The 17,732-nt window shown below is 59.9% G+C and overlaps 1 pseudogene; it reads left to right on the forward strand.

Moving 5' to 3' along the window:
- The first annotated feature begins 3,932 nt into the window (after nucleotides 1-3,932).
- Nucleotides 3,933-17,493, forward strand: LOC144274099 (von Willebrand factor A domain-containing protein 5A-like; annotated as a pseudogene).
- Nucleotides 17,494-17,732: the final 239 nt, after the last annotated feature.

Here is a 17,732-nt window from a genome sequence, read left to right on the forward strand (position 1 = left end):
TTAAAACCCCATTAAGCACCTAAATACCTTTCAAAATCCAGCCCTTATGCATTGTTATCCTCTTACTTTGTATTTAATTTAAAATGAAACAAATTGCACATGTGCCAATTATTTATTTCTATTAAAGCCTGGCCTGTGGAGAGGATAGAGATATCGACAGGCTTGGCAGAATTCAATTTTTATTTTTTATAATTTTGACAGAGAATATCAAGGTTTATTTGTGAGCATTTTTTAAAAAAATATTGTCTATTTGTATTTTCACACTTGTGGGAAATTACTGTGGTGTGTCAGACAACAAGGTGGGTCAAAGAATAATTATTTAACGACAACTGGTTTTTTGGACCTTTTTTTTTTTTTGGGCGGTTGACGTTCTGCGTGGCGAAACTGGCATTTCCCGACATTTACTGATAAAAATTTAACCCTTCCAAACCAAGGTAAGATAAACCCACAGGAACCTCAAATCAAGACCCCAGTGGATTTTGAAGGGGATTCAGAATAAAGTTCCGGTTCCAGTTCCAGACTGGGTAAAAACCCAGATGGGTATTTTTGTAGGCTTCTTTTTTTCTTTGTTTTTAGTACACGGGCATTCCAAAATTTTGGAAAGATTGATTTCGCACGGATTCTGCCGGTTTGGACTGAAAATATGTGAGAATAGCTTACAAAATTTTGATGATGTCAAAACTGAATCCAGAATCTTAGTCCTGATTCACCTTTAAAATCACAGTGTGAGTGGAGGGGGATCCCCACCCCCCACTCCCTGATACCCCCTCACCCTCGCTGCGAGCATCTCAGCAAGGAGAGGAGACGTCATTAGAAATCATGAGATTGGCTTTAAATAATAAATGTTGGGTTCTTTTGATTTGCTGTCTGGTTTTTGAGTCTGTAGGGTGCACTTCATGTTTTTATGCTTTTCTCTGTAACCATGAGTGTGCCCTGGTGGCAAGAGGACTGGACTGCGACTAGGAGAATGAAGTGAGCTGTAGCTCACGAAAGCTTATGCTCAAATAAATTGGTTAGTCTCTAAGGTGCCACAAGTCCTCCTTTTCTTAGTTCTATTCCTGGCTCTGCCATTGGCTTGGTGGATGACTTTGGACAAGTAATGGTGTTAGGGGGCTGTATAGTCTGCAGTCAATCAGGAAGTGAGTGGGTGGGTGTGTGGGCAGGGGGAAATGGGAACTGTGGATGGGGAAATTGGAATCATGTTTGGCTAACGGCAGGAACGGGAAGAGGGAGACAGGTCTAAGGCTCTTTGGTATCAGAGCTGGGAAGAGGGACACTAAGGAAGGAAACTGGAATCATGCTTGCTGGAACTTCACCCCAATAAACATCGAATTGTTTGCACCTTTGGACTTCGGGTATTGTTGCTCTCTGTTCATGTGAGAAGGACCAGGGAAGTAAGTGGGTGAAGGAATAAGCCCCCTAACAAATGGCTTCTCTCTGTGCCTCAGTTTCCACATCTGTAAAATGGGGATAATGATTCTCACCTCCTTTATATAGTGCTTTGTGATCTATGGGTGAAAAGAACTACCGAAGAGAGAGGGATAATGATTATGTAAAAGAAAATATGAAAGCTGATCTGTTGATTCAAGCAGTTGAGATTTGAAGAAAAACAACAAATATTGTGAGACAGACATTAAAAATCATAAGAAGATCCTAGCCACACTGACGTCAACGACAGAACTTAATTTCAGTGGGGCCAGGATTTCACCTTACATTGTCCAGAATTTTATCTTAACCCAACATTCAAACCCTTTGAGGCTTGCCTGCTGTCTTGGCCAGACCTTCAACTGCCAATTTACAGTAGATTAGCATCCAGTCTACCAAATGTACTTAAAACATAAGGATCTGTTATGTACAATTAATATCGCTTCATAAAATAACATGGAACTGGTTAAGATTTTGTGCCATCTGATTTACCTAATATTCACATAAAGATCATTGTAAGTGGTCACTCACTGATTCACATAAGCAGTGTCCATGTTTCCATTGAATCTTGAGCCCATTGAGTTTCATGAGTGTAAATTCTAACGTTTCCATGCACTCACAGGTGTTAGAATCATGAAATGCCACCGAAATGTGGTGCTTTTGTGGATAGCTATCACTTTGGGCCTGGTGGAGGCTGTTTCAAAATGTTAAAGGTTATGAAAGTGATATGTACAAGGAAGATTATGTCCCCAAATCATTCTCAACCAATTTAGTTTATTCTGTGAATTCTACTTTTGTGAGACACTATGCACTTGATTAGTCTGAATATATTTATTGTTGGAATACCTAGGTAGTACGATAAATTAGATTAGATAGATAGATGTGTCTGGGGACACAGAGAGAGATAATTTTTGTTAACTGTGATCTCCATACAGTTAATACACCTTCATTTCCCCTGATACTTGAATAGAATTTTACTGGTAGCTTTGGTTTCTCTTGGCAAACATGGATGTTTCAAATGGAATTTCTAGATTGTGCTTCACTGGACCATCGGAGCACCTGAAACAATTCAGGAAATATCCTTTGATGGTTCACAAGGATAAAAGAATAATTCAAGTTACTGATTTCACAACATACTCAACTCAGTGTACAGTGATAGCAAGACACAGAAACACAGCAATTAATGTGAATGAGGGACCTGATCACCTCATACGATATGATTTTTATTGTGCGCTTTTTGTCTAATATGCAATATAAATCCCAGGCTCATGGTTTGAGGATCTGAGTATTTAAATTAAAGACTTATTTATCCTTCCTATGGAGTTATTATCAAGTTGGGATACAAGCTTGGGTACTGATGTTACAAAGGGACATTGGACCAAATTCACATCTGGTGTAACTCACTTGACTTTGGAGAATTTGCCCTAGTGTCTCACAGGAACAGAGTGGTGGACAAAAATCTCCTTCAACATGAGCCCTATGTAAATACAAAAGAGGGATACACATTACACTTTAAAGTAAGAGTACTGCAGTTACAGTGCAATGGCCCTCTGAGCTGAGCGGTGACTGCGCCTAAGGCTGTGACTTCCTCTGCCTCCATCAGAGGGGAAGGGCCCGTCCCCCTCCCTGCATCCAGACGGGGCGGTGGCTGAGCTGAGAACCCAGCTCCCACCCCAGAGCAACCAGCTCAGGATGGCACGAACTCTCCTTCTGCTTGTGCTGGGTAAGTGACCTCCCTCGGCCCGCATCCCTCTGTCTCTCTGTCTGGAGATCCCCCCGTCCAGCATCCCTCCATCCCTCTGCACCCCCATCCCCTCCCTGGAGCTCTCACCCCTTCTCTTCTCTTCCCTTCTCTCTCCAGATTCTCCCCAGGCCGGAGTCCCCCGCAGGTAACAACCTCTTCTCTCCTTGCTGAGAGACTCGCAGCGAGGGTGAGGGGGTATCAGGGAGTGGGGGGTGGGGATCCCCCTCCTCTCACACTGTGATGTTTGGAACTGCAAGGAAGGGGGGATCCCTGGGTGCCCCCTGTGTCATCCCCTGGGTGGGTCAGGCTGCCCCGTTCACAGGTGCCTCCTATGAACCTACCCCAGAAGCAGCTACGGTCCAGAGCCACTTCCGTGGGGGTGAAAGAGCGACCCCAGCTGATGCCTGCTTGTGGGGTCCATTTGGTGGGTCCCAGCTCAGGCCGTAGGGGAGAAGATGCCCCCATCCCCCTGGGCACTACCTCATTGGCAGCCTCAGCAGAGAGAGCGAGGTCTGGAGGGGCCATGGAGACTGACCTCCTACCTCCCCATTACAATGAGTCCCCCCAGGCCAGAGACCCATGGGTATGGGGCTGTGTGTGGAGGGGGGGGGCTCTCTCTGCCCCAGCTCTGGGCTCCCACCCACAGAGGACTCAGGGCTGGGGGGGCAGATCCAGCACCATCCAGCGGGACATTAAAAGAAGGCTCTGCAAAGACCCCAGAGGAAACGCAGTGGGTGGAAAAACTCCCCACTCCCTTCCCCACATGCCGCAGAGCTTCCTCATGCTCTTGGATGCCTTCTCACTACTGAGAGACCGGTGTGAGGGTCGACTGATGGGTTCTCCCCCGTTTCCACCACTGCCCCCTGGATGGAGAGTGTGGGGTGAATACCCTGATGGGAAAGGGGTATCTTGGAGTTGAAACATTTGCATCCACAATCCTCCCCGCTTTTTGCACCATAAAGAGGCAGGAAGGAGCAAGGGGCAGTTTGGAGACCCCCTCTCCCCAGCCCCAGTTCAATGGGGGGACATGGCAGGATGTGTGGAGCGAAGAGTTTGCAGACAGTCCCTGGCTCCCGGCTGGGGGGGCGTTGAACTGTGCAGACGGTCCCTGGGTTATAGAAGCTGGGGACGGGGAGCTGGCAGACGCTCCCTGGCTGGGTTGGGTGGGGGGGTGAGGCGTTTGCAGACGCTCCCTGGCTGGGTTGGGTGGGGGGTGAGGTGTTTGCAGACGCTCCCTGGCGGGGGGCGGGGCTCGTGGGGACACTCTCCCTCCCAGCCTGGCTCAGGGCTTCGCTGCTCAGAGACCGAGCGAGAAGGTACCGGGGGTGCGGATCGGGCCCCAGTCCAGCCCCCTCCTCTGGGGGGCCTGGCCCCCCTGGCCCCAGCCCCCCCTTCCCCTCCGTGTCCAGGGCCCCCCACCCCCTGGTCTGGGCCCATCCCCCGACTCAGGGCTTCGCCCCTGCAGAGTCTCCCCGCCCTGGCTGCGGGGCCCTGCGTGCCGGGCGGGTTTGGGGGTGTTTGGAGGGAGGTGACCCCGAAATGTTTCTGCTCCGCCCCCCGCCCCGATCCACCCTCCCTTTCCGCGCTTCTCCCTGCGTGGGTTTCCCAGGGGCCATCCCCGTGGCGCCCGGCCGGTGTGACGACACAAATCTCAGCCCTCCCCTTTTGCACCGGGGGGCACCGGCCCTGACCTGCTCCCCACAGGCTCCTGGGGTCCGCTGGGTCCCGTGAGGGGTCGGAGCTCCCCACCCCCGCCCACCCCGCCCTGCGGCTCCGCCGCACCCCAAGAAGCAGCTGCTGCAGCAGGAGCCGCCGCCTGTGAATCGGCCGAAGTTTCACGCCGACTCCCTTCCTCCGGGCGGGGAATTAGGCATCAGAGTTCAGTGCCGGGACCAACCGACCCGCCCCCGCGCCCCGCTGGAGCCCTGCCCTGGCCTCAGCCCTTTCCCAGCCTAGGGAGCGCAGCCCAGAGAGGCGGTAAATACCTGCGGGGGGAACGTGGCCTGTCCTGTGGCTGGGAGTTGCAGGCAGATGAATTCAGGCGAGGAGGGAGGCTCACCTGTCTGGCGGGGAGGGGGGGAATTAGCTGCTGGCCCAACCCCCCGGGGGCTCGGGTGGATTCTCCATCCTGGGCCATGTGTGAAGCCGGGCGGGAGGTTTGTCTAGAAATCTGCCTACGTTCCCCCCCCCCCGACCCCCCCAGGTGATCCCAGTCTCCCCGTCCCACCTTCCAGCTGGGAATTCTCCAGGGGGCTGGAGTGGTGGCGAGCAGAAACGAGGCTCGGAGAGTGGGGTTGGGAGCCCCTCTCGCTCACGGCAGCTCTGGCGTTCCTCGCCCCCATCCCACCCTCAGCTCCCCGCTCCTCCGCGGAGACTCCCTGCACGCCTCAGAGCCAGATTTCTGCTGCGGGAGAAATCAACCGGCTGCCGTCCTCTAACCCCATCGTAAGGCAGCAAATCCAAGGCCCAGGCCAAACGGCTCGGGGGCGTGGAGCAAGAACGCCGGGAGCCCCTGGGCATGGCCAAGGGCTGGATTTCACCCCCGTTGGGGCGGGGGGTCTATGGCGACTGCTCCAGCCTGGGGTGAAAGCTGAGTAAATAGCAGGGCCGTGTCCCTGCCAAGAATGGCCAGGAGCTGGAGCCTGCTCCACAAACCTCTGCTTCTCTGCAGGGCGACAGTGGGGAGAAAGGCCTAGCCGGGTTAACAACCCCCCAGTGACCGAGCCGGGTCCCCTGCAACCCCTGTCGCTGTTCCAGGGGCCCCCCCAGGGGCTGGGGATAAAACCCAGCAGTCCTGGCTCCCAGCTCCCTCATTCTAACGCACGAGTCCCCCATCCCCCTTCATTCCGTCTGTCTGTCTGACCCCTGCACCTCTCCTTCCTTCCATCTGTCCATCCATCCCCATACACCCCCCTATGTTTCTCTCTCCATCCCCCAACTGCCAGCTGTACCCCAGTCCCTGCCTGCCCCTCCCTGCGGGGGGCTGGCGCAGTTGCGGCAGAGCCGTGACTCTGATCTTAGGAGCTTGGGCCTGTGGGACTCCCTGCCACAGGACCTGGCTGAGCAGAGGGGTGGGGCTGGGGTCTCAGAGCCATCGCCGAGTGTGTGTGTGTGTGTGGGGGGGGTGTCAGGGCACCCTGTGCCCATCAGATTCCATGGGAACCCCGTATCTCACCCCCCAACCTTCCCCTCACACAGATCCCCGACCCCAGAGCCGAGATGATGAGTTGCGGCCTCCTGACCAGCTCCAAGGAGCCGGGTGAGTCAGGGCTGCGGGGGAGGGTTGCCCCATGGCTGACGTGGCTCCTCCCCCCCGGTGCCCGTGGGGGGCCTGTGGCTGATGTCCCCCTCCCCCCAGTGCCCCTGCACTGCAGCTCGGTGTCGGTGTTGATCCGAGGCTTTGTGGCGGACATGGGCTGCCAGTTGCTCTGCAGGAACGAGGAGCCGGGGCCCGTGGAGTCTGTGTTCAAATTCCCCGTGGATGCCGAGGCGGCTGTCGACGCCTTCCAGGCCTGGCTGCAGGGGGCCTGGATCCAGGCCCAGCTCCAGGAGAAGAGGTAGGTGCTGGGGGCAAGGGTCCCGGGGGGGAGAGAGGAGGGGACCGGGCTGAAGGGATCTCGGGATGACCCCATCTCTCCCAGCGGGTGCATGAGCTGTACAGGGATGTGCTGGTTGGGGGGGGCAGGGGATCTTGGGGGACAGGGATCTCGGGGTGACCTTGTCTCTCCTGGCAGGCACAGGAGCTGTACGGGGACGGGGCCACCCGCTACGTGCTACCGACCATGCTACACCCTCGCTACACGCCCCACAGTGAGACCCACAGATCCCCCTGCGCCTCTGCTACATGCCCCACTGTGAGACCCACAGATCCCCCTGTCCCCACTCCGTGCCCTCCGGTGAGACCCACAGATCCCCTACCCCCATCACTGTGACACCAACAGACCCCCGCCCACCCCGCACATGCCCCATGGTGAGACCCACAGATCCCCCCATACTCCCCTGTACCCCAGCTGCGTGCTTCCAGCCATGCTGCACCCCTTTTACATACCCCATGTTGAGACCAGACCTTTAGGTGCCCTAGATCCCGCATAGCTCCCTGTACCACGTAGCCCCCAGAACCCCAGCTACACACCCCACTGTGAGTGACCCCGCAGCCTGTACCCCCTGAAACCTCCATAGCCCCTTCTACGTACCCCACAGTGAAAGACCCATATAGCCCCCATAATGCCCCATAGGCCACTACTGTCTTCCCTGAGGTAAGTGTGCCCCACCCCCCCAGGGTCTGCAGTCCCCGCCCCAGGGTATATGACCCACCCCAGCCATCCCAAAATCCCCTGATATCCAAGCCCAATACCCCCCCAATAACTCATACCCCCCATCTTCCCCCCACTCTCCCAGCCCCCTGGCCCTCACCCCTGTGTCTCTCTCTGCAGGGTGGGATGGGGAGAACATCACCCAGGAGGTCCCACGGGTCCTCCGGGGGAGCTGCCCTACACCCTGAGCCGAAGCGCCATGCTGCAGTCGCCCCACGGCATCGACCACGTGCTCTCCAACTGCCCCCTCACCCCCCTGAGCTATACAGCCGGGAACCTAACCACTGCCCAGGTAAGGGCTCACCTGGACACCTGGGTCCCAGCCATCCCTGCTGGGAGGAGGGTGCTGGGGGTGGGGCAGGGGGAGGGTTCTGGGCTGAGGGGTGGGTTCCAGGGAACGGGGCTGTGGGTGGGGGGAAGGTCCCGGGGGTGAGAGATGTGGTGTAGGGCGGGGTGGGTCCCGAAAGGGGGAGCATGGGCCAGACTCTTTGGGTGATTGAGGGGGTGGGGGATCGAGTGACAGCAACGGATCTGGGGAATTTCCCAGAAATCTGCCAGTTTGGGGATGAAATCCCTGGCAGTCGCTGGGCTCTGTAAGTCTTTAGTGTCTGGGATTTTCCCTCTCCTTGTTTCTCAATGGAAGTAAATGGAGGTGGGGGGACCAGGAAAATGTCACCCCCAAATTGGAAAGATTTAGACTCCCCCAAAATGTCAAACTTTTGCAATTTTTCACCAGGAAAAGCCAAGTTCCCACGTTGGCCTTTGGGGTTGTTTTTCCTTCTCTTTTCTCCACCTAACCCGGGGGGCCCAGCCAGCGTTCCCAGGGTCTGCCCCTCACCCCGTCTCCATTGGGGGGTGCCGAGCCGGGCGCGAGAGCCAGCGGGACCCTGCCCCCCCCGGAACCGTGTGGAGGTGACTGTGTGTCTGTCGCCCCCAGGTGTCGCTGGCCCAGGCCCCCCCGTGGGACAGGGAGTTGGAGCTGCTGGTGTATTACACGGAGCCACCCAAACCCAGCGCGGTGCTGGAGGCCGGGCTGCCCGGAGCCGAGCCAGGTGCGGGAGGGGATCCTGAACCCTACTACCCCTGGGCGGGGGCGCAGAGGGGGATCCATAGGGTGGGAATCTGGGGAGGGTGAGGTAGGTGCTGAGCGGTGACATAGGATCGGGGGGGGCATGGTGCAATGAGGGGGATGATGGGGGAATGGGGAGTCCTAGGGCTGCTGTAGGTGGGTGCTGGGGGAATCTGGAGGCAGGCGAGGGTGGGGGGACAGGAGCGGGAAATCTTGGCAGAGCTGGCGTTGGCAGGACGGGGTGTCTGGGAGCAGGCGGGCACTGGGGAGCACTGCAGGTTTGGGAGGCATGGGGGAGAACTGGGGATGGGAGAGCAGGCACTGGGGGGCTGGGTACGGGGGTGGGGGGGATTTAAGGGGAGAGGGGGTGGGGAGGGACAGAGCAGTGGGGGTGGGTCTCTGGGGACAGTCATGGGGCTCTGAGGGGGTGGCTCACAGCGTTTCGACCCCATGCCCACCCTGTTTGGGGGCTGGCCCCCATCTCCCCGCAGGCTCCCGATGGGCGACCCGGCCGTGATGATGACCCTGCTGCCCAGAGTGCCCGAGGTGGTGCCGGCCCAGAGCCAGCCGGGGAGTTCGTCCTCCTGCTGGGCCGCTCCGGCAGCACGGCCTGCCCCATGGACGCAGAGACCTGTCCCGCCAGCGCATCAACAGCACCAAGGGACGCGCTAGATGGGCCCGTGGGGCCGTGCCGGGGGAGCAGCCCAGGCTGGCTGGGCCCGTGGGGCTGACTCTCCATCCGTCTGTCTGTCCCCAGGAGACCCTGGTCCTCCTGTTGAAGAGTTTGCCCCTGGGCTGTTATTTCAACATCTATGGCTTTGGGTCTGAGTTCGAATCCTTCTACCCGTGAGTCCGAAGGGCAGGGAGGGGGCTGTCTGGGTTAGGGGGCAAGGCTGGTTAGCGGACAGAGGGTGTCTCTTAGTTAGGGGGCAGGGTGTGTCTGTGGGTTGGGGTCAGGGCATGTCTGTTTGTTGGGGGCAGGGGGTGTCGGTGGGTTGGGGACAGGGCTGGTTAGGGGGCAGGGCATGTCTGTCTGTTGGGGGAAGGGCTGGTTAGGGGGCAGGGGGTGTCTGGGGCTTGGGGCAGGGCTGATTAGGGGGTGTCAATGGGTTGCGGGTCAGGGCATGTCTGTTGGGGGCAGGGCTGGTTAGGGGACAGGGGTGTCGGTGGGTTAGGGGGCAGGGCTGGTTAGGGGACAGGGGTGTCGGTGGGTGAGGGGGCAGGGCTGGTTAGGGGGCAGGGTGTGTCTGTGGGTTGGGGGTCAGGGCATGTCTGTTTGTTGGGGGCAGGGCTGGTTGGGGGACAGGGGTGTCGGTGGGTGAGGGGGCAGGGCTGGTTGGGGGACAGGGGTGTCGGTGGGTGAGGGGGCAGGGCTGGTTGGGGGACAGGGGTGTCGGTGGGTGAGGGGGCAGGGCTGGTTAGGGGGCAGGGTGTGTCTGTGGGTTGGGGGTCAGGGCATGTCTGTTTGTTGGGGGCAGGGCTGGTTGGGGGACAGGGGTGTCGGTGGGTTGGGGGCAGGGCTGGTTGGGGGACAGGGGTGTCGGTGGGTTGGGGGCAGGGCTGGTTGGGGGACAGGGGTGTCGGTGGGTTGGGGGCAGGGCTGGTTGGGGGACAGGGGTGTCGGTGGGTGAGGGGGCAGGGCTGGTTGGGGGACAGGGGTGTCGGTGGGTGAGGGGGCAGGGCTGGTTGGGGGACAGGGGTGTCGGTGGGTGAGGGGGCAGGGCTGGTTAGGGGGCAGGGTGTGTCTGTGGGTTGGGGGTCAGGGCATGTCTGTTTGTTGGGGGCAGGGCTGGTTGGGAGACAGGGGTGTCGGTGGGTTGGGGGCAGGGCTGGTTGGGGGACAGGGGTGTCGGTGGGTGAGGGGGCAGGGCTGGCTGGGGGCAGGGTGTCCCTGGCTCCGGCTGTCCCAGCCCCAGACCTGTCGGCGCCCCCCGCAGGCAGAGCGTGGAGAATACCCAGCAGACCAAGGCCGAGTCCCTGCAACGCCTCCAGCTGCTCCAGGCTAACCTGGGGGGCACCGAGATCTTGGAGCCGCTACGAGCCGTTTACCGCAGCCCCTGCCGGGACGGGCACCCACGCCAGGTGCTGGGGCACCGGGGCCAGCCGGAGGGGCATCCTGGGGCGGGCCTGGAGAGTGATTGTGGGGCCGAGGGGTGATGTGGGGGGTCGCAGAGAGGGATGCGGGCCTGCGGGGACAGACTCACAGACTTTCAGGACAGAAGGGACCGTCCTGACCATCTCATCAGGCCCCAGCTCCTCGCTCCCCCCGGGGACAGCCCCACCCCTCAGGCTGAGTCACCGGCACCCCCAAACCCTGAGTTACAGGCTTCAGATCACAGCGACTCCCCCAGTTGCTCCGGTTCAAACCAGTGAGTGCCCCAGGCTGCCGAGGGAGACCAACCCCCTCGGGTCTCTGCCAGTCTGAGCCAGGGGAAAATCCCTTCCCCACCCCAAACGTGGGGGTCAGCTTGCCCGGAGGATGGGGGCACGACCCCCCCCTGCCAGCCCCCTGGGAAGGATTCTCTGCAATAACTCTGAGCGCCCCCCCACTCCCAGTGCCCCGCTGCCGCCCATGGGGTGTTTGCTCCCAGCTGTCGCTGTGGGCCATACACCATTACAGACCCCTCTTTGCCCAGCTTCCCCCCCCCCCCAACACTCCCCTCAGAGGCTGTTCAAGGGGGAGACCCTGGGAGAGGGGATCGGAGAGGGGCTGGGGGCCGTGGGGGGCAGCCGAGCGGGGCCAAGGGGTTGCTCGGAGTGGGCCTGGGGCTCTGGGCCAGATGGGGGCCACTGCCCCTGGGGGTGTGAGCAGGGCGTGGCACATAGCAACCCGGGGGGGGAGGTACCTCTGTATAGAGCTGGGAGGGGCAGCGCTTTGTGCTGTGCCCAGCTCTGGGGGGTGCCCTACAGCCGGGAGGGGCAGGGAAGTCACTGGTGGGGGGTCAGGAGGGAGCTCCTGGAAAAGTGGCCACAGCAGTCGGTGGGTTCTTGTCTCCAGGGGCCGGTGAACAGGTGATGGTTTGGGGTCATGCCTCGGAGTTGGGGGTCACAGAGATGGGGGAGGTCAGCAGTCCCCGTCTGTCAGCTCCTCAGGGGAGATCTCTGGGAGGGGAGGGATGGGGCTGGGGGTCTCTGGGAGGGTCAGTGGGGCAGACTCTCCATGGGGCTGCTCCCGTTCCCAACAGGGAGGGGGTGTCTCTGAGGGGGTTGGGGTCCCTGGCTCTGACAGCGTCTCTCCCTCCCTCAGCTGTTCGTGTTTACGGATGGGGAGGTAGAGAACACCCAGGACATAATCGCAGAGGACCCACAGGTAACTGGGGGTGCCTAACCCCCCCCCAGCCCTGCCCCCATTAGCATTGCCATCATGTGGACCCCCACCACCATAGTGCCCAACATCTGCCCAACCCTTTGCCTCACCCTGCCTCCCAGCCCCACGAGCATGGGTAGCCCCCCCCCAGTCCAGCCAGCCCTACTGGCCCCCCTCCAACTGCCCTGCCCCCACCCAGCACTGGATGGGCCCCACCAGCTCTGCCCCTCCCCCTCCGGTCTCTGCCCCCCCCCCCCCCCCCCAGGTGCTTCTCCTTCGGCATTGGGGACAGAGCCTCCACGGCTCTGATCAAAGACATTGTTCGGGCAGTCGGGGGCAGCACCAAGTTCATCACCGGACAGGACCGCATGCAGCCCAAGGTGAGAACCCAGCAATCCTGGCTCCCAGCTCCCCCACTCTAGCCTACTAGACCCCACTCCCCTCCAGAGCTGGTGACAGGACCCAGGTGTCCTGGCCCACCATGTGTGTGCCGGTTCCCCGCCAGGTGCCGCAGTCTCTGAAGTGGGCCCTGCAGCTGGCAGTGACCGGGATCTCACTGAGCTGGGATCTGCCCCCTGGGATCCAGGCGGAGCTGCTGCACTGGGACCCCGAGGTGATCTTTGCTGGGCAGCGGTGCCTTGTCTACGCCCAGCTCCGCGGGCAGCCCCAGGTGGGAGAGCGAGGTCCCCCGAACTGGGGTGCCCCCAGGGCTCGGGGTCAGTGACTGAGGCAGGAGCCCCACAGTCCCCTCCTGGGCGATAACTCTGGCCTCTAATGATGGCCATTGGCTGGAGCTCCCCGAGCTACCCCAGCCCCATTGTTCTGAATGGGGAGAGTTCACTCTGACCCCTAACGATGGCCATTGGGCCAGGGATCTCTGTGTTACCGCAGCCCCATTGATCTGTGTTGGAATTGTTAAATCTGACCCCTAATGATGGCCATTGGGCGGCAGGTCTCTGTACCAGCCTGGCTGCTTTGATCTCAGGGCAGGTCTACACTATAAGTTTTCATCGGTGCAGCTGCACCGCTGTAGCACATCTGGTGAAGACGCTCTAAGCCGACGGGAGAAGCTTTCTTGCCAACGTAGCACCGTCTGCACAGGGGGCTAAGGTCCGTGTAACTACGCCACTCATGGGTGTGGATTTTTCATGCCCCTGAGCGATGTAGTTCTACCAAGGTATGTAGTGTAGACGAGACCTCGGTGGGGATCGATAACTCTGATCTCTAATGATAGCCACTGGGCTGGAAGTCTCTGAGCTGCCCCAGCCCCATTGAGCTCAATGGGGATTGTTATCTCTGGACCCTAATGACGGCCATTGGGCTTACTAAGCCAGCCCCCCAAGTGGTGTTCATTGGGTGTATTTGCCCCCTTTGTTCTGTAAGCTGGGTCTGAGGGGTCCCAGGGCATCTTCTCCCCCCTTGCATTCTACCTCTGACCACCTTTCTTTCCCCACAGCCCCCAGACATTCCCATGGGGGGCATCACCCTGCAGTATCACATCCAGGACCAGACCTACTAGAAGACGTCGCAGTTCTCCCTGCAGCCACAGGATGGAGACAGGTGACAGCAATGCTCCCCTGGCTCCCATCCCCCACCTGAGGCAGCTGGGTCCTGCCCCCCCACGTCCTCACCCCAGCAGAACAGAGACAGGATGGGACCAGCCCCCCTTCTGTGACCACTAGACCCCACTCCCTTCCCGGGGCCAGGATAGAACCCAGGAGTCCTGGCACCCACCCACCTCCATCCCACTAGACCCTGCTCCCCTCTCCGTAGCGGCTAGAACCCAGGTGTCCAGGGCTGACCCTGTGAATCTCTCTCCCTGGCACAGGCTGCCCGTTCATCGGCTGGCCGCCAAGTCGCTGCTGCTGGAGCTGGAGCGGGCCGTGGGCGCGGGGTCGGAGGGGGACGCGCGCCGGGCACTGGAGGCCAGCCTGAGCTCGGGGATCGTCTGCTCCCTCACGGCCTACGTGGGGGTGGACATGGAGCGGGGGCAGCTGGTGAGGTGGGATGTCCCGCTGGCAGGTAACCCCCAAAGCAGCTGGGGCTCCTGGCGCCAGGGGAGGACTCAGCATGTGGGGGGAACTCGGGTGGGAGGGGGAACCTTGCACTGGGGGCGGTATGGGGAGGTGGGGGGAACCTGGCGCCAGGGAGGGATCCCAGCACAGGGGGATCCCAGTGTAAGAGGGGGGGACCCAGAAGGGGCATGCAGGGGGCATCATGTTTATGGGGTAATGTCCCTTTGCCCCTCTCCCTGCCCCCCTGACTCCCGGGGGCTGTGCTGCCCCCTCCCTGCTCCAGGGTGACGGCGACCCCAATCCCCATACCTCCGGGGCATGGGGAGAGCAGGGGCACTAGCATGGTGAGACGGGGAGTAGCACCGCCCCCCACCCCAGCCGGAAGAGAGGGGTCTGTGCCAGACAGACAGACACAAGTAGACAGGCATGCGGAGACCCAGAGTCAGACAGGGACAGAGACTGAGAATCAGCCGACAGACCCAGACGGGGACAGGACGGAGAGACACAGAGAGAGAAACAGACCCAGTCAGACAGACAGACCGACCCGGGCAGATGCAGGGACAGGAGGGGTGGGCACATTGCTGTCATGAGCAGACCTGGCTAGTAGGGGCCTCTCGCCCCCCAGCATTGTGCCCTCATCCATGGAGTGCAGCACCCATCCCTGCATCCCCTGGAACTGGAGGAAGCGTCCTGGCTGGGGGGAGAAGAATGGGGCTGTGGGGACTGGATCTGGGGGTCACAGCCAGGGGGGAAGGGGCAAGAGCTGGGAGATCCTGGCTGTGATGGAGCTGCGGGGAGAGGAGGATGGGGCTGGGTGTGGGGGGGTCCCAGCTCGGGGAAAGGGGCTGGGGGGTATGGAGGAAGGGTCCCAGCGGTGCGTTGGCTCTAAGTGTCTGGGGGGGGACGGAATTCTCTTCCCTCCCTTTGCTTCTCTGGGTCTGTTTTTGTGTCCGTCTGTCTCTGTGTCTGTCCATCTACTCGCTAAATTTCGATTTCATCATGGACTATATGGAGGTGATAGACTGGGTCTCATAGACCCCATCTGCGAGCGGCCGGCGAGCGGAGTGCTCCTGGATGAACCGAACCAGCGCAGCGTCTTCGGGCGCTTGTCCCGTGACTTGGCTGCGGCACGTGAGTACCTCTGCCCCGCATGCCTGCAGCTCCCAAAGTCCAGCGCCGGCCATCTCCTCCCTCGCAAGCGCCTGTCCTGGCTCCGTGGCCTCCCAAAGCTCAGCCGGGGGGGCCCAACACAAGGGCAGACAGTCCTGCAATCAGGGGGCCCCACCGGAGACGGCACCCCAGAACGGTGAAGGGGGCTGGGAGTCAGGACTCCGGGGGTGGGCAAACGCCAGGGTGACGCTTCATCGGGTTAGAGACCCATGTGCCCTGAAGGTCACGGAGCTGTGCAAGTCTTTAAAAACGACATAGAAAACGAAGGAAATTCCTGGGTGAAAAACCTTTGTGTCGCTGAGGGAGGGGGAATTCTTGGCTGTTTTTTTTAGTGTTGTGAAGCAAATTATCTCGAAAGAAAATGACTAAAAAAATAAGGAAACCCCCAGGCAAAAAACTCTGTGAAGGTGGAATTTGGGGTGTGAGTTTGTGTCAGTGAGCTAAGGGTGTGTGTGTGGGGCAGGGATCAATAGTTTTTCGTAACAGGAATGTCTCTGAGCAGTTTTCTCTGAAATAAAGCCAGAGGGAAATTCCCAGGCAAAAAAACCTTGTGAAGCTGGGTCTGAGCTTGGAGGTTTGTACAGGCGAGTTCAGGGCAAAAGTCTTTATTCGCACCTTCTGGTTTATAAACGAAGAAACCCACGAAAGGCAGAAATTTTAAAGTTGCCTTAAAACCTGCATTTGGAGAGTCTGGAAATACAAAGTGACTGTAGCCCAGATAACTTTAACTCTGCCCCGTAACCCTGGCCCATGCATGGCTATAATATCATATAAACTCTGTAACATCCCATCCCCCGCTACCCCTTTAGACTCTCGTGTCTCTCTCCGGCCATAGGTCTGTATCGCAGGTTGTAGTGGGGGATAGTCCCGGGGACAGACTATGTTTGAGAAACACCGTGGGGTTGTGGAATTAATGCCTGGGCAGGAACAGTCACAGGGAGTTGGGTGCCCATCTCCGATTGAAAGTTAATTGTCATCCCATGGGTGCAAGAAGGGGCGGAGTTAAGGATGACTGTGATGGGGTTAAGGGTGCAGAAGAGCAGGTTAAGGACAACCATAGAGGGACAGAGTTAAGGCCACACAGAGAGTGACAGTTAAGGCTATTGGCTGTCCCCCAGCCTGGACAGGCCATGTCGCTGTTCTGTACCCACAACGCTGTGCCAGCCCCATCTCCCTGTGTCTCTCCCCAGAGCGGGCACCGGAGGAGTCTCCCTTGCTGAGGCTGGTGTCTCTGCAAAATACCGACGTCTTGTGGAACCTGGACCCCTGGCTGGCTGCTGTGCTGGGGGTGAGTGAGACCGACGCCAGGGGGAGGATACCCAGTGAGGTGAACGGGGGTGCAGAGGAGAGGGGAGAGATCTGGGGCAGGTGCCATTGATTGGGCCTGTTCTCTGCTCCCAGATGAGATTGGGGGCGACCCATTCGGGGGGGGGGGTCTGAGGGTGATTGGATTAAAGGACCCCTGAACCTGGAGCACAGTGGGCGAGACGGGCCCAGATCGGGGGGCTGGGAACCCCCTAATGGGGTCGGAGCATTGGATCGAGGGGGCCCAGGGCCAGATGGAGACGCCCAAGTTGGGCCCTGTCTCAGGCCATCTCTCTACTCCCTGGACATGGCACTGGGCATCTGGGTAGAGGGTCCATGGTGCTGGAGCGGGGGCTATAGGAACCCTCCGAGTCGGGGTGGGGGGATGGAGTAGGGGGTCCCTAGGGAAGGGGGAGGGCTGGGTGAGGGATGGAGGTCAGGGGAGGGGGCCAGGCTGGGTGCTGACTCAGGCTGTCTCTATCCTGCCCCCCACAGGACGTGACCCCCAGCATCTGGGCCACGGTGCTGGCCATGGTCTGGCTGCACGACTGGGCCGTGGGGTAGCGTGACAAGTCGAGCTGCTGGAGGCCAAGGCTGTGGTCTGGGTGCAGGACTGAGCAGGTGAGAGGGGGCCTGCTGGGTGGGGGGCAGGGACAGTGTCCAAGGTCTCGACCCTGAGAGTCCCTGCCCCATGGGGCCCCTGAGCCTGGGCCCCAGGAACCTCCATCCTCACGGCCCAGAGCCATGAGCCTTCCCCCCCATGTCCTATAGCCCAGCCCCCTTCAGGGCCCTGAGAGCCTATGCCCCATGGGTCCCCATTCCTGAGATTCCTGCCCCCCAGGGCCCCACAGCCCAGCCCTCGAGAGCCCCCATCCCCAGCCTCTCCCCATCCCAATCCCAGCACCCTTCCGGGGTTTCCATGCCCTGCCCCCCAGCACCTTTACTTCCCAGCTTCCCAACCCCCACACCAGTCCCCCACGTGCTGTGAGCTCTGTTCCTTTTGCCCCCAGGCCCTCCCCTCGTTCCCCGGGCTGGTGTCTCTCCAGTGCTCCCCTCTCATTTCAGGGGCCTGGCTGAGCGAGTGCCTGGAAGCCGCCAACGCCCTGCTGGGCTGCAGCGTTGGCCCTGCCATCTTCGGGCTCTGAGCCCCCTCCAGGATCCCCGCACCCACTCCCCAATCTACCCTGGGCGTCCAACTGGGAGCCCGAGGGCCAGCAGGGGACACTGGGTGCAGACCCACCTGGGCGGCCTGTGCCCAGCCCGGAGCAAACCCCCAGCTGGGATCCCATCTCTGCCACCAGTTCGGATGCATCTGCCTCCCACTGGCTGAAGAGGAGCGATGGCTGCCCCGCAGCTCCACCCCACTCTGACCCACTCTTGAGTA

Source organism: Eretmochelys imbricata, chromosome 14, assembly GCF_965152235.1.
Source record: "Eretmochelys imbricata isolate rEreImb1 chromosome 14, rEreImb1.hap1, whole genome shotgun sequence".
In the NCBI taxonomy this organism is placed as follows: Eukaryota; Metazoa; Chordata; order Testudines; family Cheloniidae; genus Eretmochelys; species Eretmochelys imbricata.